We start from the raw sequence: 7,500 nt of genomic DNA, 5'->3' as shown, positions 1-7,500 counted from the left end.
CCTGGCACCAGAGGCGATGCCAACAACTACAAAGCAGCTTTTATCTGCATTGAACAAGTAAAAGATAAATTATTTATAGTCTTCGGCCTCGATGCAGTTTATCTGAAGTACGGTTTACATCGTTTATATCACCATATACTTCCTCCAGCCGCTCCTGTCTCCTCTCATGTCTCCTCTCATGTCTCCTCTCCTGTTTCCTCTCCTGTCTCCTCTCCTGTCTCCTCTCCTGTTTCCTCTCCTGTTTCCTCTCCTGTCTCCTCTCCTGTTTCCTCTCATGTCTCCTCTCATGTCTCCTCTCATGTCTCCTCTCATGTCTCCTCTCCTGTTTCCTCTCCTGTTTCCTCTCCTGTCTCCTCTCCTGTCTCCTCTCATGTTTCCTCTCATGTTTCCTCTCCTGTCTCCTCTCATGTCTCCTCTCATGTCTCCTCTCATGTTTCCTCTCATGTTTCCTCTCCTGTCTCCTCTCATGTCTCCTCTCATGTCTCCTCTCCTGTCTCCTCTCCTGTCTCCTCTCATGTCTCCTCTCATGTCTCCTCTCCTGTCTCCTCTCCTGTCTCCTCTCATGTCTCCTCTCCTGTCTCCTCTCCTGTCTCCTCTCCTGTGTCCTCTCCTGTCTCCTCTCCTGTCTCCTCTCCTGTCTCCTCTCATGTTTCCTCTCATGTTTCCTCTCCTGTCTCCTCTCCTGTTTCCTCTCCTGTCTCCTCTCATGTCTCCTCTCCTGTTTCCTCTCCTGTCTCCTCTCCTGTTTCCTCTCCTGTTTCCTCTCCTGTCTCCTCTCATGTCTCCTCTCCTGTTTCCTCTCCTGTTTCCTCTCCTGTTTCCTCTCCTGTTTCCTCTCCAGTCTCCTCTCCTGTCTCCTCTCCTGTCTCCTCTCATGTCTCCTCTCCTGTTTCCTCTCCGGTTTCCTCTCATGTCTCCTCTCCTGTCTCCTCTCCTGTCTCCTCTCCTGTCTCCTCTCCTGTCTCCTCTCATGTTTCCTCTCATGTCTCCTCTCCTGTCTCCTCTCATGTTTCCTCTCATGTCTCCTCTCCTGTCTCCTCTCCTGTTTCCTCTCCAGTCTCCTCTCCTGTGTCCTCTCCTGTTTCCTCTCCTGTCTCCTCTCCTGTTTCCTCTCCAGTCTCCTCTCCTGTTTCCTCTCCTGTTTCCTCTCCTGTTTCCTCTCCAGTCTCCTCTCCTGTCTCCTCTCCTGTCTCCTCTCATGTCTCCTCTCCTGTTTCCTCTCCTGTTTCCTCTCATGTCTCCTCTCCTGTCTCCTCTCATGTTTCCTCTCATGTCTCCTCTCCTGTCTCCTCTCATGTTTCCTCTCATGTCTCCTCTCCTGTCTCCTCTCCTGTTTCCTCTCCAGTCTCCTCTCCTGTGTCCTCTCCTGTTTCCTCTCCTGTCTCCTCTCCTGTTTCCTCTCCAGTCTCCTCTCCTGTGTCCTCTCCTGTTTCCTCTCCTGTTTCCTCTCCTGTTTCCTCTCCTGTTTCCTCTCATGTCTCCTCTCCTGTTTCCTCTCCTGTTTCCTCTTCTCTTTCCTCTCCTGTTCTGTCTGTTCTCTCCTCCCCATTAATGAGTCTGCATGAAGTCTTCATAAAATCAATAACGTTTAATAACGTTTAATAATGTTTAATAACATTTAATAATGTTTAATAACGTTTAATAATGTTAAAAAACGTTTAATAACGTTTCATCATGTTTAATAACGTTTAATCATGTTAACGTTTAATAATGTTAATCACGTTTAATCATATTTAATAATGTTAATAACGTTGAATCATATTTAATAATGTTTAATAACGTTTAATAATGTTAAAAAACGTTTAATAATGTTAATAACGTTTAATCATGTTAACGTTTAATAATGTTAATAACGTTTAATCATATTGAATAATGTTAATAACGTTTAATCATGTTAACGTTTAATAATGTTAATCACGTTTAATCATATTTAATAATGTTAAAAACGTTTAATCATGTTAACGTTTAATAATGTTAATAACGTTTAATAACATTTAATAATGTTAATAACGTTTAATCATGTTAACGTTTAATAATGTTAATCACGTTTAATCATATTTAATAATGTTAATCACGTTTAATCATATTTAATAATGTTAATCACGTTTAATCATATTTAATAATGTTAATAACGTTGAATCATATTTAATAATGTTTAATAACGTTTAATAATGTTAAAAAACGTTTAATAATGTTAATAACGTTTAATCATATTGAATAATGTTAATAACGTTTAATCATGTTAACGTTTAATAATGTTAATCACGTTTAATCATATTTAATAATGTTAAAAACGTTTAATCATGTTAACGTTTAATAATGTTAATAACGTTTAATAACATTTAATAATGTTAAAAACGTTTAATCATGTTAACGTTTAATAATGTTAATCACGTTTAATCATATTTAATAATGTTAAAAACGTTTAATCATGTTAACGTTTAATAATGTTAATCACGTTTAATCATATTTAATAATGTTAAAAACGTTTAATCATGTTAACGTTTAATAATGTTAATAACGTTTAATAACATTTAATAATGTTAAAAACGTTTAATCATGTTAACGTTTAATAATGTTAATCACGTTTAATCATATTTAATAATGTTAATAACGTTTAATCATATTTAATAATGTTAATAACGTTTAATCATATTTAATAATGTTAATCACGTTTAATCATATTTAATAATGTTAATCACGTTTAATCATATTTAATAATGTTAATAACGTTTATCACTGTGTTTATTGTCATGACCAACAAGTCACATTTCTGCCTTCTGACCGTGAAGAACTAAAATACTTGATCTGCTTTTCATCTTCTCGTCTCAGAGGCCAGTTTATTAGGTACGCCTCTCCACCGTCAGAAGCTGCTTTATTATATTTCATTATATTTCTACATTATATATTTCACTAGAACCTCGCTGGCCTTGAACTCAGATGGAGAGGGTCGTCAGGAGACGGACTTGACCTTTGACCTCCAGCCGATTCATTCTGTTCAGCAGCGACTCCTCGTCCATCAGACCGGCTCATCCGAACCATAATGAACACATGAATTATGAGTCGATTAATGCCGACCAGCAGGCTGGGGTTCTGTCAAATAACTTCCATATCATCAAAGAAATGATCAACTTTATCTAAATAACTTCCATATTATCAAAGAAATGATCAACTTTATCTAAATAACTTCCATATCATCAAAGAAATGATCAACTTTATCTAAATAACTTCCATATTATCAAAGAAATGATCAACTTTATCTAAATAACTTCCATATCATCAAAGAAATGATCAACTTTATCTAAATAACTTCCATATTATCAAAGAAATGATCAACTTTATCTAAATAACTTCCATATTATCAAAGAAATGATCAACTTTATCTAAATAACTTCCATATCATCAAAGAAATGATCAACTTTATCTAAATAACTTCCATATTATCAAAGAAATGATCAACTTTATCTAAATAACTTCCATATTATCAAAGAAATGATCAACTTTATCTAAATAACTTCCATATCATCAAAGAAATGATCAACTTTATCTAAATAACTTCCATATTATCAAAGAAATGATCAACTTTATCTAAATAACTTCCATATCATCAAAGAAATGATCAACTTTATCTAAATAACTTCCATATCATCAAAGAAATGATCAACTTTATCTAAATAACTTCCATATTATCAAAGAAATGATCAACTTTATCTAAATAACTTCCATATTATCAAAGAATAAACAGATCTTCTTCATATAAACGTGTGTGTGTGTCTGTGTGTGTGTGTGTGTGTGTGTGTGTGTGTATGTGTCTGTGTGTGTGTGTCTGTGGTTGTATGTGTCTGTGTGTGTGTGTGTGTGTGTGTGTGTGTGTGTGTGTGTGTGTGTGTCTGTGTGTCTGTGTGTGTGTGTGTCTGTGTGTGTGTGTGTGTGTGTGTGTGTCTGTGTGTGTGTGTGTGTGTGTGTGTGTGTGTGTGTCTGTGTGTGTGTGTGTATGTGTGTCTGTGTGTGTGTGTGTCTGTGTGTGTGTGTGTCTGTGTGTGTCTGTGTGTGTGTGTGTGTGTGTGTGTCTGTGTGTGTGTGTGTATGTGTCTGTGTGTGTGTGTCTGTGGTTGTATGTGTCTGTGTGTGTGTGTGTGTGTCTGTCTGTGTGTGTGTGTGTGTGTGTGTGTGTGTGTGTCTGTGTGTGTGTGTGTGTGTGTGTCTGTGTGTGTGTGTGTATGTGTCTGTGTGTGTGTGTCTGGTTGTATGTGTCTGTGTGTGTGTGTGTGTGTCTGTCTGTGTGTGTGTGTGTGTGTGTGTGTGTGTGTGTCTGTGTGTGTGTGTGTGTATGTGTCTGTGTGTGTGTGTCTGTGTGTGTGTGTGTGTGTCTGTGTGTGTGTGTGTGTGTGTGTGTGTGTGTCTGTGTGTGTGTGTGACATGTTGAAATGTTGAAATGTGAGATCATCAGGAAGTGTTGCAACACTAAATAATCAGTGAAACACATGTATAGATAGATCTATTTATTATTATATACAGTATATATCTACTGAATATATATATATATATATATATATATATATATACAGTAGATATATACTGTGTATATATATATATATATATATATATATATATATATATATATATTCAGTATATATCTATATATTATTATTATATACTGTATACAGGTACGCCGTCAGCCAATCACACAAGATCACGCCCACAGGTACGCCGTCAGCCAATCACATAAGACCACGCCCACAGGTACGCCGTCAGCCAATCACATAAGACCACGCCCACAGGTACGCCGTCAGCCAATCGGCCGCCACTTTATGTACCAAAAGATGTGTCAGAGCAGCAATCTGATTGGTGGGAAGAGTTCTGAGTCACCAGGCAACAGTTCCTCATTGGTGGAGATGCCAGCCAATGAGGAGGGAGAACCATCTCAGGGGGGAGGAGGGGCTTGATGATTGACTGACAGCTTAACTTCTATTCAGCAGTGGACGGTTTGTACAAACACAGACATGAAGAAGAGTTAATGACAGTTAGGGAAGATTAATTTATGTTAGGGCAGTATATATATAAAGCAGTGGCTAGTGTGTATTTATATATATAAAATATATATATATGTGGTTGTTTTTGTACTTATTTTACGTTGTTTACGTACTTTGAAGCCAAACTGCCGTATTTGTTTCTAGTAGTTTAGTGTGTGAATAACGTAGTTTTGTTAAATGACACTAACAAACGGTTAAAATTTGAATCACTATTTATGCGCCTTAATCATAAAAAGGCCAAGCAGGTCTCCGTTAACAACTTTCATAACTTCTATTTATTTGAGTAAACGTCCACATCTCTGCAGCGCTTCATGTTAAAGTCTCAGTTTGTATTTTACTCTAATTATTATATACCAATATTACGCAAAAAAATGCTTATATTTAACATAATAAATAATATATATATATAGAGAGATGATCCCTCTGATTTTGCCTCCAGAATGCTGTAAACCTTTATTGATAATTGCCAGTAGTGATGTCACATGACCTGTGTGTTCATAATAATAGTAACAATAGTCATTGTTACAGTCACACCTGCACGCGGCTCACGTTTCCAGATTCTCTTCAGACCCTGAAGGCACCGCAGCCCTCTGACTGCAGATGTTTGTCAACCGACCTGAAAGACGAGAGCTGAAGTCTGCATGAGAGCCGTGACCTCATGTGCTGAACATTAACGTAAGGTGGGGAAAGTGAGAATATGATTGTGTTTCAGACTTATTCGCTCTGATGATGAGGCTGCAGGAGGTTTTCCTCAACAGCTTCCTCGACTCTTCTTTGACTCAAATGTTCTTTAACGACCACCTTCAGTCATTGAACCCACCATTCAGCTAAACAGGTGTGGTGGAGTCAAACATCTGTAACACCTGTCCTGCTCCGGGTCGCGGGGGGAGGAGCCTATCCCGGCGGTTGGGGAGTCACTCCAACCCAGACTCAGAGTTGTGGTTCATGTCCATGAGATAGTAACGTAGATTAAATATCAACTTTCATTCATTTTGTTAAAGGTACTTATGCAGATTTCATGCTGCTGCTTTCATGCTCCACTCGTTGGTATTTCATACTGGACGTTTAAGGCTATTATTTGTTTATTATTATACCTATTTAAATGCTATTATTTTTTTATTATTATACCTATTTACAGGCTGTTCTTTGTGTGTCAACTTCTGGAAGCTTCTCTAAACTCCTTCTGCTCCACAGAAAGTGAAACTAAACAAGTCAGGACGATATTTAAAAGGTCAAAACCAGCGCTGAGAATCTCACAGAAAACTAAAGTCTTTTTACACATTGAACTTGTTGTTTGACTTCAACAGTTCATAACAGTATTGTGGGTGAAATACAAGTCCAGAGCAAGCAGTTTATGATTGCTGGTAAAAAACAAAGTTTACAACGTTAAAGACGTTAAAGAGGAAAATACCCCTCGTATACAAAGGAGTCCACGAGTTGAGGTTCTGCAGGTTGTGTACATCATGTAAACGTGAAGGACGGGTGGAAGACGTATTCTGCAATAACTAAACTTAAAAAACACATTTACAAGTTCAGAAGCGTCTTTTAATGCAATGTAATATTATTGGATACTATATTGGTGCATTGTTGTGTGAGTCTGATTTGAAGCACTTTATATTTTGTTTTATACATTAATCTTTTTTTGTAATGGATTGAAATTGAAGAAAACATCTTAAATGTTCCTGAATGGAACATGTGGCACTGTTAATGCCTTTGGACCAAACCAGGACTACTGTGGTTCCTCTGGGGAGGAGGTCTACTTGAAGGTCCTCCATTGGTCTCAACTCATGTTCAGCTTCCTGTAGTTTCTGGTGGAGTCACATCTTCCTCCAAAGACTTGTGGAAGACGAGAAGAGGAACTTCCTCATCAACCAGAAAAAACTCCCAGAACACGTCACAGACTGACGCAGCCTCAGAGGTCAAGCTCTCTCCGATTGGTGCACAGAGAAAAGAAAGGCGGGGCTTACTGTATGGGGTGATTACCGGCCAATGGGGACGGATCCATGAGGAAAGTACCTGAGGTTTGACATAGGCCAGCAGTCACGTTCACTAGGATGAAGAATGTTGGTTTAGGAGGAAATCTTTAAAAGAAAAGTATTTCTTGTGTGCTTAATAAAATGTCTTCAGCCAACATGACACTTACAGTCGTGAACAGAGAACCAGAGCTGTCAAAGCAGGAGCTCTTCCACCTTTAAAGGGCTCATAGCCCGGATGGAATATGGTCTAAAACGTGTATATATATATATATATATATATATATATATATATATATATATATATATATATATATATGTATGTATGTATGTATGTATGTATGTGTATATATATATATATATATATATATATATATATATATATATATATATGTATGTATGTATGTATGTATGTATGTGTATATATATATACATATATATGTGTATATATATATATATATATATATATACATATGTATGTATATATATATATA

This window comes from Cyclopterus lumpus, chromosome 15 (assembly GCF_009769545.1).
Source record: "Cyclopterus lumpus isolate fCycLum1 chromosome 15, fCycLum1.pri, whole genome shotgun sequence".
In the NCBI taxonomy this organism is placed as follows: Eukaryota; Metazoa; Chordata; class Actinopteri; order Perciformes; family Cyclopteridae; genus Cyclopterus; species Cyclopterus lumpus.
Note: the sequence above shows the minus strand (reverse complement) of the source record.